Source organism: Arachis ipaensis, chromosome B1 (genome assembly GCF_059453495.1).
Source record: "Arachis ipaensis isolate K30076 ecotype BB chromosome B1, ASM5945349v1, whole genome shotgun sequence".
In the NCBI taxonomy this organism is placed as follows: domain Eukaryota; kingdom Viridiplantae; phylum Streptophyta; class Magnoliopsida; order Fabales; family Fabaceae; genus Arachis; species Arachis ipaensis.
The window spans coordinates 108,982,022-109,000,000 of record NC_142436.1 but is presented as its reverse complement, the minus strand read 5'-3'; the positions used below and the strand labels follow the sequence as shown (position 1 = coordinate 109,000,000).

The following is a 17,979-nucleotide window of genomic DNA, read 5'->3' as shown; positions in this document are numbered from 1 at the left end:
TTTGAGTTTTGTCAGCCAGCCTGATGACTACGTCTGTGGGCATTAGCTCATTGATCTGCAGCTTCTTCATTAGAGATAGAGGCATTAAGTTGATGCTTGCTCCCAGGTCACAAAGTCTCTTATCAATCAGTGTTTCTCCTATGGCACAGGGGATGTGAAAACTCCTTGGGTCCTTCCTTTTTGTAGGAAACTCTGTTTGAATGAGAGCACTGCACTCCTTATTCATCACTATTGTTTGTCCTCCCTTGAGTGAGCTTTTTCTGGTTAGCAGCTCCTTCATATACTTAATGTATGAGGGCATTTGTTGGAGGGCCTTGATGAATGGTATGTTTACATGGAGAGATGCACACATGTCAAGGAACCTTGAGTATATTCTCTTCTCTACACCACCATTGAGTATTTGGGGAAAGGGTGCATAGAGTCTCAGCAACTCCTTCTGTGTGATTGTGGTTTCTTGATGATTCTCTTCCTACTTTCCTGCTGATGTATCTTCAGGTTGTTCTAATGGTTTGTTCGGCTCTTCTTCAGTCTCCTTATCACTTATAGTAACCATCTTGCAATCTTCCCATCTGACCTTCTTTGCTTCATATCTCAGATTTTTCTCTGTGTCACTTGGGAAGCTATCAGTAGGTTTAGGGATCTTCTCAGAAAGATATCCCACTTGAAACTCCAGCCTCTTGATGGTGTCTCCCTGGTTCTTGATATTGGCTCGCACATCCTCCTTGAACACCTTGTTATCTTGGATTTCCTTACATATGCCTTCAAGTAGAGTTTTAATCCTTGAGAGTCTTTCTTCTGATGATGGAGAGTTGAGATTGGAAGGATGAGAAGGGCCATTTTGACTTTGGTATGGATGTTGAGAAGTGTTATTAGGTGGGTGTTGATATGACCTCTGTGTGGAGTGTTGGTGAGTTGCATTATTGTTGGGGTTGTGGCATCTCTGATCTTGGCCTTGATCCTGTTGGTTTCCCTTCCCAAAGTTTGGGTGGTTCCTCCAACTGGGATTATATGTTTTGGAGTATGGGTCATGGTGCTGCCTAGGTGAATTTCCAATGTAGTTGGCTTGTTCCTGATCACCCTCTGCTTCTTCATTCACTCCTTCTTGAGCTGCTGCTGAGGTGGTGATTGCTGCCACTTGATTCCTCTCCATCTTTTTGGTAAGGTCAACCAACTGCTTGGTAATAAGCTTGTTTTGAGCTAGCAGTGCATTCACATTGTTCAGCTCCATCACTCCTCTAGTGTTGCCTCTTTCAGAAGCATAGAAGTAGTCATTCTCTGCTACAGTCTCAATGACATCTATGGCTTCTTCAATGGTCTTCTTCTTGTTCAAAGATCCCCCGGATGAGTGGTCTACTGCCTTCTTTGATTCATACGAAAGGCCTTCATAGAAAATGTGCAACTGCACCCATTCATTGAACATATCTGGCGGGCATCTTCTTGTCAGGTCCTTAAACCTCTCTCATGCTTCATATAGAGTCTCACCATCTTGCTGCCTGAAGGTTTGTACCTTAGCTCTCAACCTGTTAATTCGTTGAGGAGGATAGAATCTGGCCAAGAATTTGTTCACCACGTCTTCCCATGTTGCTAAACTCTCCTTTGGAAAGGATTCCAGCCATTTAGATGCTTTGTCCTTAAGTGAAAATGGAAACAGAAGTAGTCTATAGGTGTCAGGGTGAACACCATTAGACTTCACAGTATCACATATCCTCAGGAAGGTGGTTAGATGTTGATTGGGGTCTTCTTGGACACTTCCTCCGAATGAACAATTGTTCTGAACAAGGGTGATGAGCTGTGGCTTTAGTTCAAAGTTGTTGGCATGTATGGTTGGCCTTTGGATGCTACTTCCACAGTTGCCTGGATTTGGGTTGATGTAAGAACTCAGAACTCTTCTCTCTTGTCCAGCCTGATGCGCTGGACCTTCTATGCCATGGTTGTGAGCCTCTTCTTCATGATGGTTCTCCATATTCTCATCCATGTCTGGTTCAAAGTACTCCTCCTCTTCCTCAGCACCAACTACTCTCTTCCCTCTTGCTTCCCTCCTTAATCTAAGGAAGGTCCTCTCAGGTTCAGAATCAAAGGAAGTTGAAGCCCTGCTTCTTCTACCTGTCATACACCCAATAAGGTACAAGCAAGAAAGATAGATGCAGACAATATTTTCTGCAGAAATGCTGTTAGTGTGAGTGATGCAATATATCAAACAGTTAGTGGGTCAGTGAAGCAAATATTAAAACAAAATGCAGGTAACACCACTAATGGGTGAAAGGTAAAGGGAAAGAAATAACTAAAACTGAAAGTAAATTACTCAGATGAAATTAAATCAAACAAAAGGAAAATGCTTAATCTAGTTATCCACCAATTTAATCATTGTTGATATAAAATTAATCCCTGGCAACGGCGCCATAAACTTGATGCACGGAAACTTGTCTCTTAATAAATCTCCCTCGGCAAGTATACCAAATTGTCCTTAAGTAAAAACTCACAATAGAGTGAGGTCGAATCCCACAGGGATTGATTGGTCAAGCAACTTTAATTGGATGAATGTTCTAGTTGAACTAAGCAGAATTTGATTTGAGAGTTCCAGGAAATTAAATGGCGGGAAAGTAAATAGCAGAAAATGTAAATGCTGGAAATAAAGAGCTGAAAATAGATGACGGAAAATAAATTACAGAATCTTAAATGGGAATGGGGAAGACGATCATAAAAGTGATTGACAGAAATTAAAGAGAATGGGTAAGATCAGAAATGGGGAGTTCATTGGGCTTAGGAGATGTTGCATCCTCCGGATCAAGTTCATTTTCATCTCTTCCTCAATCAATGCATTCATTGATCTCCTTGGTAATCTTAAGTGATTGAATTCCAATTCCTTGGTAATTCAATCTCTCAAATCTTGATCAATAGCCAATTCCTTGGTCCAATTGCTCATGAGAAGAGATGAGGTATGGTCACTGATTATACCACATGTATTTCCAAATCAAAATATTGGTAGGATTATATGTCACTATATCCATCCAAACCCCAATTTGGTCCAACATGAGAAAGCATTTCTAGCATGATCTCTTCATTCCTCTTCCAAGGTTCCGAAGAGATCCAAGTATGAATAGCTTCTTTTCCAAGATAACTACTCAATTGGATGAAGATTGAAAGCTTTCTAGTAAAATCAAGAGAAAAGAAAGAAGGAGAATAATGAAAACTATTATCGATCCATCAAATTACAACAGAGCTCCCTAACCCAATGAAAGGGGTTTAGTTGTTCATAGCTCTGGGAATGGAAAACAAAGATGGAGAATGCATTCTGAAAAGTTAAACTAGAAGTTGCAGAGAAAGTAAAAATATAGAGAGTAATTCTAAAAATGCCAAAAGCTCCTTTTCTAGTTCAAAGTTCTCACTATTTATACTATTCTTCTGATCTTCTAGTTGCTTCTTCAAGTCTTGGATATGAGCCTTTGGATCTTGAGTTGAAGCAGTTATCTTCTTCAGTGGGCTCATCATTACTTGCAGAGAAAGTGTGCAGTAGGTATGGACTTTAGCTTGGGGCGTTAATGGTGTTAACCTGTAGTGAAATTGTAGGGTCGAGAATGTTAGTGACAATCACCTTTTTCACTAACGTTCCTAACCCAAAAATGGTCCACGTTAACTTCAACGTTAGTGGCACTAAAGTGACCACCAATGTTACTTCTTGGCCCTTCGCAAACGTTACTGGGGTTCACCTTTTCCAATAACGTTGAGAGTACCCCTTTCTCCCTACGTTAGAGTTCACGTTAGTATAGTTAACGTGGCCTTTAATGTAGGCTTGCCAAATCTTCGAGAGCGTTAGTGACACTTACCTTTGTCACTAACGCTTCAAAATGCCCCTACTTCCCACGTTAGAGTTCACGTTAACTAGGTTAACGTGACTTCTAACGTGGTATTGATAGCCATCTCCAACGTTAGTGACAAAGGTGAGTGTCACTAACGTTGGCTCATCATCCCTCTTCTCCACGTTAGCTTCCACGTTAATGTAATTAACGTGGCAACTAACGTGGCTCATAGTGGCTTAATCCAACGTTAGTGACAAAGGTGAGTGTCACTAACGTTGGTGATTCCTTGCTCCCTCCACGTTAGAGTCCACGTTAACTAGGTTAACGTGACTCTTAACGTGGCAAATATGAGCTTAGTCCAACGTTAGTGACAAAGGTGAGTGTCACTAACGTTGGCATTATCTTCCTCATCCACTTTAGAGTTCACGTTAACTGAGTTAACGTGACTCTTAATGTGGCCAGCTGCCACTTTGGAACGTTAGTGGCACTTACTTTTACCACTAACGTTAGAGTTTTACTTCTCTTCCACGTTAGCTTCCACGTTAACATAGTTAACGTGGCAACTAACGTAGGTTATGATGGCTCACGAAGGCGTTAATGGCGATCACTTTTCTCATTAACGTTACAAGCTAGCCTCCATTCCACGTTAGTGGTCACGTTAGCTAGACTAACGTGGCTACTAACGTGGTTCTTCCTTGCTTCCTTTGTCCTGAAATCAAGCAATAAAGTGTATCAAAGCTCTAATCCAAGTTATGAGAAATGCATCATTCAATTTTGTCATTTAATTCATGCATAATTCTCATGAAATCATGTAAAATTCACAATGTTTGCTTGAATCAAGATGTAAGTGATTATTTACCCAAAACTTGCTTATTTCCTAAGAAAATGCATGAAACTACCCTAAAACCATAAAGAAAAGGTCAGTGAAACTGGCCAAAATGCCCTGGCATCAAAACAAAGTCTAGAAAGCAAGACTAGAGAAGAGTAGAGTGATCAACCCTAGATACCTGAGCGATTAGAGTGCATATACACTATCAGTGAGGGTTCAATGCTTGATTCTATGTTCCCTGCTTTCATGAGCTATCTTCTTACAAGTTTACTTGTCTTTTATTGTATGATTTGAATTAGTGGAATCTGATTTATGTTTGTCTTAAAGAGCTTATTTACTTTTAACCAAGTAGACAAAAATCATCTTAGCATATAGTTGCATTCATAGGTTGCATCTCATGAGTCTTACTTTCCCTTATTCATTCTTTATATCTCCTTGAGCTTAGCATGAGGACATGCTAATGTTCAAGTGTGGGGAGATTTGATGCACTACTATTTTGTGGTACATTTTGTACTTAATTGAGTGGATTTTATCCACTAAACTCACACTTATTCATATAATTCGCATGTTTTACATTTTCCTTCCTAATTTTGTGCTATGATTGAAAACATCCTTCTTTGGCCTTAAAATTGTTAATTATTAATCCTCTCTCATTACCATTCGATGTCGTGATATGTGCGTTAAGTGTTTTCAGGCTTTATGGGGCAGGAATGGCTTATAGGATAGAAAGGAAGCTTGCAAAAAATGGAAGGAACACAAGAAATAAAGGAGACAACCAGCGAGGATTGACGCGTGCGCGTACCTGACGCGTACACATGAATTGGAGTTTGCACGACGACGCGTGCGCGTACCTGACGCGTACGCGTGACTAGGCAGAAGACAAGCGACGCGTATGCGTGACTGACGCGTACGCGTGACCAGGATTTTTGTCAATCGATGCGTACGCATGACTGACGCGTATGCGTGACATGCGCTACCTACAGAAATCGCAGAAAATGCTGGGGGCGATTTTGGGCTGAGTTTGGACCCAGTTTTCGGCCCAGAAACGCAGACTAAAGCCAGGAGACAAGCAAAGACTCAATACACAACATTCATTCACAAAATTTTAGGTTTTGGATGTAGTTTCTTGAGAGAGAGGCTCTCTCCTCTCTCTAGATTTTAGGATTTCTCTTAGTTTTAGGTTTATTTCTTCCTAATTCCAGGTTCAATGTTCCTTTAATTTAGTTTTTTTCTACTCTTATTTAGTCTAGCACTTTAGTTTACTTATTTCTCTTGTTGATTTGTTTATTTTCCCAATTTAGTTTATGAACTCCATGTTTGATTTGATTTCTTATATTTAATGCAATTTGAGGTATTTTATGTTTATTTGTTAAGCTAGGTTTTTATATTCTTGGCTTTGGTTGAGTAATTGGAGACTCTTGAGTTATCAAACTCCTTTGTTGATTGTTAATTGAAAGTTGCTGGTTGATTTGGATCCCTCTAAAGCTATTCTTTCCTTAGGAGTTGACCAGGACTTGAGGAATCAAGTTGATTAGTCCACTTGACTTTCCTCCATAGTTAGAAGTTAACTAAGTGGGAGCAATGAAAAATTCTCATCACAATTGATAAGGATAACTAGGATAGGATGTCTAGTTTTCATACCTTGCCAAGAGCTTTTCTAGTTATTAATTTACTTCTTGCCAATTTACCTTCCTTGTTCCTTATTCAAAAACCCAAAAAGATACTTTTCCATAACTAATAATAAATACACCTCCCTGCAATTCCTTGAGAGATGACCCGAGGTTTGAATACTTCGGTTATTATTTTTATTAGTTTTTCTTAAGTGACAACTAAACTTTTGTACGAAAGGATTCTTTGTTGGTTTAGAAACTATATTAGCAACGAGAGTTTATTTTGTGAATTCTTTACTAGCAAAAATCCGTTCGTCAGTGGAACTAGTGAACATTTGGTTGGATCTAAGAGAAGAGTTTGGTATTGCATAGAGAATTCAGATTGTCTGTCACCCAGTTGGAACAACGATGCTCAATTTACAAACGGGTGTAGATACAAGATTTGGGATCCCGGCATACAAGAGGATCAATTTTGGGAGCTCAAAGGTTGTGAAGAACTCCCTCAAGACTTGGAAAATTCATTCGAAAATGTCGGAGTTTATTGGAAGACCAAGCATTGGTGGAAGTTTCAAGATGAGTTCAAGCACAAACCACCATGACTAGGAGCTCACCAAATGTCCAACTTAAGGACTTTAACTAAAAGTGCTAGGTGGGAGACAACCCACCATGGTATGATCTTTCATTTTTATTCTTAGTTTTATTTTATTTTATTTTTATTAGTGTTCATTCATAATTTCTGCATAATCATCTGCATTCTGCATTCTAAAAAAAAAAACCCACGCGTACACGTACGCGACGCGTGGGCGTCGAGGCAAATCCCACTCCCCCATCCAATGAACAGAAAGTTGTGATGGAATCGTGCGGTTGGTGTGCAAAAAGTATAATTTGACCCACGCGCACGCATCCCCGACACGTACGTGTCATTTGAAATTCTAGCACACCACGCGTGGGCATGCGCGATGCGCATGCGTCGTATGTAAAATCTTGCCCCCTTCAATCTGAACAGAGAGTTGCGTGAAAACGACGCTAGAATTCTGTGTTTAGCACAATTTCGGTCGACGCTTACACGTGCTTCACCCGTATGCGTCATCTTCATTAAGCTCCCTTCACGCGTTCTCGTCTATGACGCGTACGCGTCGATGCATTTTTTTTCTTATCCACGCTCAAGCGTGATCCACGCGTACGCGTGGATTTGATTTCATTAACCTCAGACGCGAGAACCCTACCCCCTCGCGTGCCCTCTCTTCTTCTCTTCCCTCCAACATCTCTTTTCTCTCCCCCTTTTTCCCTCCATTGAAACCTCCATCACCACCACCATCACCGCCCAGTTCCGGCAACCCCGAGCCGCCGCCGACCGCCCCTCCCTCTCCCTCCTTCTTCCCGCCGACCCCGAGCACTGCCGCAGACAGTCACCGCGCCGTCGTGTCGCCACGATCTCTGGGCGTCACTCCCCTTTTCCCTTCCTCCCCAATCCTACTACTGCACCTCCCATGTTTTCCTGCTTCCATCTCTGCATTTCAAATTCTCCTTCTGTTCAATTAAGTTAGTTAGCTTAGTTTACATTTTGTTAGAATTAGGATAGTTAGAGACGCATGTTACTAGTGGATTTTAGGTGGTTAGGTAGTTAGGATGTGGTTAGTAGATTTAGGTCTGATAATTGCTCCATTCTCGCTATCTGGTAATGGTTGATCCTTCTTTGTCTGTGCTGGTAATGACTTGCCCTGTGCTAAACTAATTTGCTCGATGTTGTTAATCGGGTTTAATTTGTTATTTTTGCTATGTTAATGTTTCATTAATTTACTTTTGTGCTAAACTGGTTTATTGATGTTGCTGAGTATTATCTGAAAATGCTGAGTTCTTATCTGAGTTGAATTGGTTCTTTGCTATTGGATTCTTATTGTATGATTTTGATGGATTTCAGATCTGAGTTGTTATTGCTGTTGAATTCTTGTTGCAATTTGATCTTCATTGTTGCTTCAGTGGAGCTTAATTCTTTGAATCCATATTCCTTATTAATGATTGGTTGCTGAATTTAATGATGGAAGGTTGATTGCATATCTTCTTTTTGAGCAATTTTTACTGAATTAATGCCATGGTTCAGCCATTATTTTGTTCATTGACCAAAGAAAGCATGCTGCATGTGCTTAATTGGTTATGGACTCATTGCTTATTGTTGTCTTATTGGCTCATTTGCTTATTCCCTGTGAATTTATATATGGTTTTAGGTGTTTTTAATTTTAATGAATTCATAGGAAATCCAAATTGATTGATTGAGTTTGAGAAATAGCCAACTGTTTTGTTTTGCTTAATGATGCCTGAGTCATATGAATTTTCTTGTTCTTCATGCTAATTGACAAATATTGAACTTCATATGAGCTTGACTTGAATTGCTGATCTGCTGCTATTTATTTATTTCGGGAATGCCCATTTTACTACCAAAATGCTGCCCAACTTCCACTCATGAATTGACTTTAATACTTTTGAATTGTGATTTTTTTGGTTTAAACCAAAGCTAATTCATGGGATGATGGGTTAGCATTTCCATTCCTTTTGGTTCCCTTTATATTTGAAATGCATCGTTGATGATTTTAATTCTTTTTATGCTTCTTATATTACATCTTTCACCATCAATGATTTGCTTTCTCTTCATGAAAGTGAGCGTGCTTGTTCTTTGCATTCATGCCCACATTTTGGTTAGGAACTACATTACCATGCCACTAATTCTAACTAACTTGACTTTCTCACTTTTTCTTTTTCGTTTTCACCCTTTTTCAACTAACTCTTTTAATTCCTTTCAAGGCATGATAATTGTTATTCCTTAACAAACAAGCATACTGAATTTCATTATATAAATTCTTCGATTGTGATTTCTGATTGATTTCTTTGAATCCTACCTTTCTTTCATTCCAAGGATTTATCTCTTTCTGACTCAGTTCATGTGTTAGCTTCAACTACTCTTTTGCCTATCTACTGCTTGTTATGCTTGCACAGTGTTTGCTTTCTTGTTTCTCTGCTATAGTTGATAATATGTATCCTGGATATTCTGTTTTTCAGGATGTCTGATAGAAAAGGAAAAGGCAACGCTACGGCCAGCTCCGGTAAGAGGAAGAGAGGCCAGTCATCCATTACTCTATCGGATATTCTATCGGATGAATCTTGGCGTGAAAAGAACTTTACTGACCAAGAAAAAGCTGATCAAATTGTGCCTGCTAATGACCCCGTCAAATTTGCCAACCTTTACTGTGAACTCAAGTTGACGGTCTTTGCGGAAAAATGGCATCTCTATTTGGAAAGGACGCTATAAATACCAACCGAATTAAAGAAGTACACTGAAAATCAGATCAAACAGAGAGGTTGGGTGTTTCTGGAGAGAGATCTGACAGAGGTAAACGCATCATGGGTCCGTGAGTTCTATTGTAACTATTATAAGATGACCCTTAATGCAGTATAACTTAGGGGAAAGCAGATTTTAGTCACTGAGGAGGCGATAGAGGATATCCTCCCTTCCAGCCTAAAACCGATGATACAGATGGTTATCAGAAGGCCGAGGACTCTATTAGATTCATGAGTTTCGATCAGGATGCTGTCATGTGTACCATAGCCATTGACCCTGACGTTCCGTGGGCTATGGGAAAGTCAAAGTTAACTCCATGGGTATAAAGATTATTTATCTCAATGATGAGGCTAGGCTGTGGCAACAGATACTGAGTAATTATGTTATGCTTAGTACTCATAAGTCAGAAGTGCCAGCTGCCATGATCATCCTTATTTGGTGCGTCATAGAAGGAAAGGACCTATACCTTCCACGGTTCATCAGAAAGTACATGTCTAGAGTTCATGTCCGATGCACCCTGCCATTTCCTTATTTGATCACCCAGATGGCTCGCCGAGTTGAGGTGCCTTGGGAGCTAGAAGATGAGAGACCACTGATTGCCGACTGCAAGAAGGTCATTCCACACGGCAAGCAATTCGGACCTCTAGGCCACAGACTACCTACTATTACTACCTCTACTGATGCAGCCACATCCTCAGTAGCACCTTCAGCACCTGCAGCACCACCTGCTTCCGCAGCACCATCATCCACTTCTCAGCCATTCTATCATCTTGTGCACCGCCTTTTTGAGCGCCTTGACTAGATGGAGCGCCACAATCAGCGGCGTTATGAGCAGTTGGAGCATCTCAACAAGCGACGCTATTCACATCTTAAGCTGATTGTGACGTCGGGGCGTACTGACATCCCCTCTAAGCCTAACACACCCTCGGAGCACTCTGAGGAGGAGGAGGATGAGTAGGAGGAGGATGAGCAGCAGGAGACCCCGCAGCAAGCACATCATGAGGAGGCTCATCCTGAGCAGCCTACAGAGCCACAGGCCCCTGCACAGCCACCGCCGACAGAGCCAGCGACACACCCTTCAGTAGGCGATGATCCTTCACACCCGGCTTGACTGAGAGCATCGAGGACGATGCTGTGATTTAAGTGTAGGGAGGTCACCGTGTCCGGCGGAGTATATTTTGGTGAACCATTTTAGATTTTTTATCCTATTTTGCTTTATTTTGTATTTTACTTTATTTTATTTTATTTTTCTTTTAGTACTTGCTCATTTCTATTATTGTACTCTTGTTTATTTTTATTTTGTTGCATTTTGCACTTTGGGCTTGTATATATCTTAGATATTTATCTTGAATTGCACTTTTAAGTCTATTAGTTGTGATATGAAAAAATGTGGATTATTGAGCTTAGTTTACCCTTTTGCATTTGAGCATTTGGTTTGATTGAAAATTGGGATAAACTAAAAACTTTTAGATTTTCATAATCACATCTCATTTAGTGTATATATATATATATATATATATATAATAATAATAATAATAATAATAATAATAATAATAATAATAATAAATGTTAGTCAATTGATGAAATTTTCAAGGAATGTATCTTTTTCTTAGAACAGGCAATTAAAGATTCACATTGATTTGAGTTAAAAACTTTTTGAAACATGCATGATACATATATAGTTGGAATATGGTTTTGAGCTAAGAACACACAACCTGTGATTTTTTGAGCTTAATTGCATGGTTACATTATTTAACCATGATTTTTATTCTTGTGTGCTTTCTTCTCTATGATTGTAATCTTTACTTTGTTCCATTCTATATGTCCATTATTTAGTATATTCATGCATATATGTGATTGAGGCCATCATTTGTTATTAGCTCACTTATCCCAAATAGCCTACCACTTCGATTACCCATGTTTGCCACTTTGGGCCTTTTAATCTCTATTTGTTTTGTATTTTACCACATCACTAGCCTTAAGCGGAAAAACAATTAATTACCCCGATTGAATCTTTAGTTAGCTTAAGATAGAGCTTGTGTATCAATTAAGTGTGGGGAATTGTGGGAACTTGGGTTGATAAAATTGTGTTGATGAAAAAAGTATTATGGAAATTTGGGTGCATACTCATGTGGAACCAGAAAAATCATGTGCATTGATATGTTATGTTTCCTTTCATAATAAATAAATAAATAAATAAATAAATAAATAAATAATATCAATGCATATGTGGTGACAAAAATTATCCCAATACTAAGTTTAATAAAACATCAATGCATATGTGGTGAAATTAAAAAGAAAACTTTGATACATGAGTATGTGAAATACACAAAAGTGAGATTATGGGTAGCTAGGCATGATTTCTGAATTATATAGAGTGTGTGTGTGTTAGGTGAGAACTTAGGTTAGTCAAAGATTCAATTTACAGCTCACTTGGCCATATATATATATATATATATATATATATATATATATATATATATATATATATATATATATATATATATATATATATATACCCTCTTCCTTACCTTAGCCCCATTACAACCTTGAAAAGCTCTCATGATGTTTGCATTTGTACACTTAATATTTGTTGATTGGTTAGATGAAGAACAAAGTTTTAGAAAGCATGACTAGAAAAGAGTAGAGTGGTTTAACCCCAAACACTTGAGTGATTAGAGTGCATATACAAATCCAATGAGGGTTCAATTGCTCATTTTCATATGCCCATATTTAATCGTTACTTGTCTTGCAAGTTTATGAACTCTTTTGATTAATTCAACTCAATTGTGAATGTGTTTTGATATGATTTAGCCCTTGATTGTGCATATATGATTTCTTGAAAATTTGACTCAATTTGACCACATGTATACTTATATATATATATAGATACATAGTAATTAGAATAGCATGATGCGTGTAGGTAGCTCACATCTAAATAGGTTGCATTGCATAAGTTCCATCATTCTGCCTTCACTCTTTTGGTTCTTGGTGCACAAAATCGTGATCGTTCATTCCTTGGTAACGGCGCTAAAAACTTAATACGCACATTCTTAATCTTAGTTCTTCTTCACAATCTTGCACAACTAACCAGCAAGTGCACTGGGTTGTCCAAGTAATAAACCTTACGTGACTAAGGGTCGATCCCACGGAGATTGTCGGCTTGAAGCAAGCTATGGTCACCTTGTAAATCTCAATCAGGTGGATTCAAATGGTTATAGGGTTTTAATAATTAAAATATAAATAAAAAGTAAAATAGGATAAAGATACTTATGTAATTCATTGGTGAGAATTTCAGATAAGCGTATGGAGATGCGTTGTTCCTTCTGAATCTCTGCTTTCCTACTGCCTTCATCCAATCCTTCATACTCCTTTCTATGGCAAGCTGTATGTTGGGCATCACCGTTGTCAATGGCTACATCCTGTCCTCTCAGTGAAAATGGTTCAAATGCACTGTCACCACACGGCTAATCATCTATCGGTTCTCGATCATGCTGGAATAGGATTCAGTAATCCTTTTGCGTCTATCACTACGCCCAGCACTCGCGAGTTTAAAGCTTGTCACAGCCATCCCTTCCCAGATCCTACTCGAAATACCACAGACAAGGTTTAGACTTTCCGGATCTCAAGAATGGCCGCCAATAATTTTAGCCTATACCACGAAGACTCTGATTGTAGATCAGAAGGCTAAGAGATACGCATTCAAGCTTGTTTTCATGTAGAACGGAAGTGTTTGTCAGGCACACGTTCATAAGTGAGAATGATGATGAGCGTCACATAATCATCACATTCATCATGTTCTTATGTGCGAATGAATATCTTAGAGAAGAAATAGGCTTGAATTGAATAGAAAAACAATAGTACTTTGCATTAATTCATGAGGAACAGCAGAGCTCCACACCTTAATCTATGGTGTGTAGAAACTCTACCGTTGAAAATACATAAGAACAAGGTCCAGGCATGGCCGAATAGCCAGCCCCCTAAACGTGATCAAGAGATCAAAAGTGATACAAGGATAGTCTCAAAAATGATCAAAAGATTCCTAACACAATAGTAAAAAGTTCTATTTATACTAAACTAGTTAGTAGGGTTACAGAAATAAGTAAATGATGCAGAAATCCACTTCCGGGCCCACTTGGTGTGTGCTTGGGCTGAGCATTGAAGCTTTCATGTGTAGAGGTCTTCCTTGGAGTTAAACGCCAGCTTACAACTTGTTTCTGGCGTTTAACTCTGCTTTGCAACCTGTTTCTGGCGTTTAACGCTAGAATAGGGCAGAAAGCTGGCGTTGAACGCCAATTTGCATCGTCTAAACCCGGGCAAAGTATGGACTATTATATATTGCTGGAAAGCCCTGGATGTCTATTTTCCAAAAAAATTAAGATTGCACCATTTGAACTCTTGTAGCTCCAGAAAATCCACTTTGAGTGCAGGGAGGTTAGAATCCAACAGCATCTGCAGTCCTTCTTCAGCCTCTGAATCTAATTTTTGCTCAAGTCCCTCAATTTCAGCCAGAAATTACCTGAAATCACATAAAAACACACAAACTCATAGTAAAGTCTAGAAATGTGATTTTTATTTAAAAACTAATAAAAACATACTAAAACTAACTAAATCATACTAAAAACTATGTAAAAACAATGCCAAAAAGCGTATAAATTATCCGCTCATCAGAACACCAAACTTAAATTATTGCTTGTCCCCAAGCAACTGAAAATAAAATAGGATAAAAAAAAGAGAATATACTATAAATTCCAAAATATCAATGAAACTTAGCTCCAATTAGATGAGCGGGACTAGTAGCTTTTTGCCTCTGAATAGTTTTGGCATCTCACTTAATTCATTGAAGTTCAGAATGATTGGTATCTATAGGAACTTAGAATTTAGATAGTGTTATTGATTCTCCTAGTTCAGTATGTTGATTCTTGAACACAGCTACTTTATGAGTCTTGGCCGTGGCCCTAAGCACTTTGTTTTCCAGTATTACCACCGGATACATAAATGCCACAGACACATAATTAGGTGAACCTTTTTAGATTGTGACTCAGCTTTGCTAAAGTCCCCAATTAGAGGTATCCAGGGTTCTTATGAACACTCTGTTTTTGCTTTGGACCTCGACTTTAACCGCTCAGTCTCAAGCTTTTCACTTGATACCTTCACGCCACAAGCACATGGTTAGGGGCATCTTGGTTTAGCTGCTTAGGCCAGGATTTTATTCCTTTGGGCCCTCCTATCCACTGATGCTCAAAGCCTTGGATCCTTTTTATTACCCTTGCCTTTTGGTTTAAAGGGTTACTGGCTTTTTGCTCTTGCCTTTTGGTTTAAAGAGCTCTTGGCTTTTTCTGCTTGTTTTTTCTTTTTCTTCTTTTTTTTCGCCAATTTTCTTTTCTTTTTTTTTTCGCAAGCTTTTGTATTCACTGCTTTTTCTTGCTTCAAGAATCAATTTTATGATTTTTCAGATTATCAAATAACATTTCTCCTTTTTCATCATTCTTCAAGAGCCAACAATTTTAACATTCATAAACAACAAATTCAAAAGATATATGCACTGTTCAAGCATTCATTCAGAAAACAAAAAGTATTGTCACCACATCAAAATAATTAAACTAATTTCAAGGATGAATTCGAAATCATGTACTTCTTGTTCTTTTGTGATTAAAATCATTTTTCATTTAAGAGAGGTGATGGATTCATAGGACATTCATAGCTTTAAGACATACACACTTAAACACTAATGATCATATAGTAAAGACACAAACATAAATAAAACATAAGGCTCAAAAACCGAAAAATAGGAAAATAAGAACAAGGAGATTAAGGAACGAGTCCACCTTAGTGAGGGTGGCGTCTTCCTCTTCTTGAAGAACCAATGGTGCTCTTGAGCTCCTCTATGTCTCTTCCTTGTCTTTGTTGCTCCTTCCTCATAGCTCTTTGATCTTCTCTAATCTCATGGAGAATGATGGAGTGCTCTTGGTGTTCCATCCTTAGTTATCCCATGTTGGAACTTAATTCTCCTGGGGAGGTGTTGATTTGCTCCCAATAGTTTTGTGGAGGGAAGTGCATCCCTTGAGGCATCTCAGGGATTTCATGGTGAGGAATTTTCTCATGCTCTTATTGAGGTCCATGATCTCTTGTTTGCTCCATCATTTTCTTAGTGATGGGCTTGTCCTCTTCAATGAGGATGTCTCCCTCTATGTCAATTCCAGCTGAATTGCAAAGGTGACAAATGAGGTAAAGAAAGGTTAACCTTGCCAAAGTGGAGGACTTGTCAGCCACCTTGTAGAGTTCTTGAGGTATAATCTCATGAACTTCCACTTCCTCCCCAATCATGATACTATGGATCATGATGGCCCGGTCTACAGTAAGTTCAGACCGGTTGCTAGTAGGAATAATTGAGCATTGAATGAACTCCAACCTTCCTCTAGCTACAAGCTTAAAGTCCGGTCTTCTCAATTGAACCGGCTTGCCTCTTGAGTCAACTTTCTACTGAGCTCCTTTCACACATATGTCCATGAGGACTTGATCCAACCTTTGATCAAAGTTGACCCTTCTAGTGTAGGGGCGTGCATTTTCTTGCATCATTGGCAAGTTGAACGCCAACCTTACATTTTCCAGACTGAAATCTAAGTATTTCCCCCGAACCATTGTAAGCCAATTCTTTGGATTCGGGTTCATACTTTGATCATGGTTCCTAGTGATCCATGCTTTTGCATAGAACTCTTGAACCATTAAGATCCCAACTTGTTGAATAGGATTAGAGAGAACTTCCCATCCTCTTCTTCTAATCTCTTGTCGGATCTCCGGATATTCGCTCTTTTTGAGTTTAAAAGGGACCTCAGGGATCACCTTTTTCTTGGCCACAACTTCATAGAAGTGGTCTTGATGGACCTTTGAGATGAATCTCTCCATCTCCCATGACTCAGAGGTGGAAGCAATTGCCTTCCCTTTCCTCTTTCTTGAGGTTTCTCTGGCCTTAGGTGCCATTAGTGGTTATGGAAAAACAAAAAGCAATGCTTTTACCACACCAAACTTAAAAAATTTTCTCGTCCCCGAGCAAAAGAAGAAAGGAAGTAGTAGAAGAAGAAGAAAATGGAGGAGATAGAGGGAGAAGGTGTATTCGGCCAAGGAGGAGGAGTGGTGGTTGTAATGTGTGAAAATGGAGTAGTGTTGAGGGGTTTATATAGGGGTGGGGGGAAGGGTAGGTTTCGGCCATTAGGGTTGGGTTTGGGAGGGAAAAGAATTTAAATTTTGGAGGTAGGTGGGGTTTATGGGGAAGAGTGGATGGATGTGAGTGGTTAAGGGTATTTAGGGAAGAGGTATGGAGGTGATTGGTGAAGGGTATTTAGGGAAGAGAGTTATGAAAAGGTGTGAAGAGGAGAGAAGAAGAGGTGGGGTAGGTGGGGATCCTGTTGTGTCCACAGATCCAGTGGAGTCAAGGACTTAGCATCCCTGCTCTAATTAGGTGTGCAAAATACCCTTAGAGTGCATGTCTGGCGTTAAACGCCAGCTTGCTTCTTGTTTCTGGCGTTTAACGCCAATTCCATGCTCTGTTCTGGCGTTAAACGCCAGTCTGGTGCTTGTTTCTGGCGTTTAACACTAGCTTGATGCTTCTTTCTGGCGTTAAACGCCAGTTTGATGCTTCTTATTTGCATTTAAACACCAGTAAGCTCTTCCTCCAGGGTGAGCTGTTTTTAATGCTGTTTTTCATTCTGTTTTTGATTTTTTAGTAGTTTTTGTGACTTCACATGATCATCAACCTACAGAAAACATAAAATAGCAATGGAATAAATAGATATAGTTAAATAACATTGGGTTTCCTCCCAACAAGTGCTTCTTTAAAGTCAATAGCTTGACAGTGAGCTCTCATGGAGCCTCACAGATGTTCAGAGCATTGTTGAGACCTCCCAACACCAAACTTAGAGTTTGGATGTGGGGGTTCAACACCAAACTTAGAGTTTGGTTGTGCCCTCCCAACACCAAACTTAGACTTTGACTGTGGGGGCTTTGGTTGACTCTGCAGTGAGAGAAGCTTTTCATGCTTCCTCTCCCTGGTTACAGAAGGAGAACCTTGAGTCTTAAATACAAGGTAGTCCTCATTCAGTTAAAGGACCAACTCTCCTCTGTCCACATCAATCACAGCTTTTGTTGTGGCTAGGAAGGGTCTTCCAAGGATGATGGATTCATCCTCATCCTTCCCAGTGTCTAGGATTATGAAATCAGCAGGGATGTAAAGGCCTTCAACCTTTACTAACACATCCTCTACTAGTCTATAAGCCTATTTTATGGATTTGTCTGCCATCTCTAATGAGAATTTGGCAGCCTGTACCTCAAAGATTCCTAGTTTCTCCATTACAGAGAGTGGCATTAAGTTTATGCCTGATCCCAGGTCACACAGAGCCTTCTCAAAAGTCA

General features: G+C 39.3%; 1 non-coding gene across 1 annotated transcript; it reads left to right on the top strand.

Moving 5' to 3' along the window:
* Nucleotides 1-1,415: 1,415 nt before the first annotated feature.
* Nucleotides 1,416-1,522, top strand: LOC148577866 (small nucleolar RNA R71). The gene has a single exon (XR_015904134.1). It is a non-coding gene; the product is annotated as a small nucleolar RNA R71 (small nucleolar RNA).
* The last annotated feature ends 16,457 nt before the right edge of the window (nt 1,523-17,979 follow it).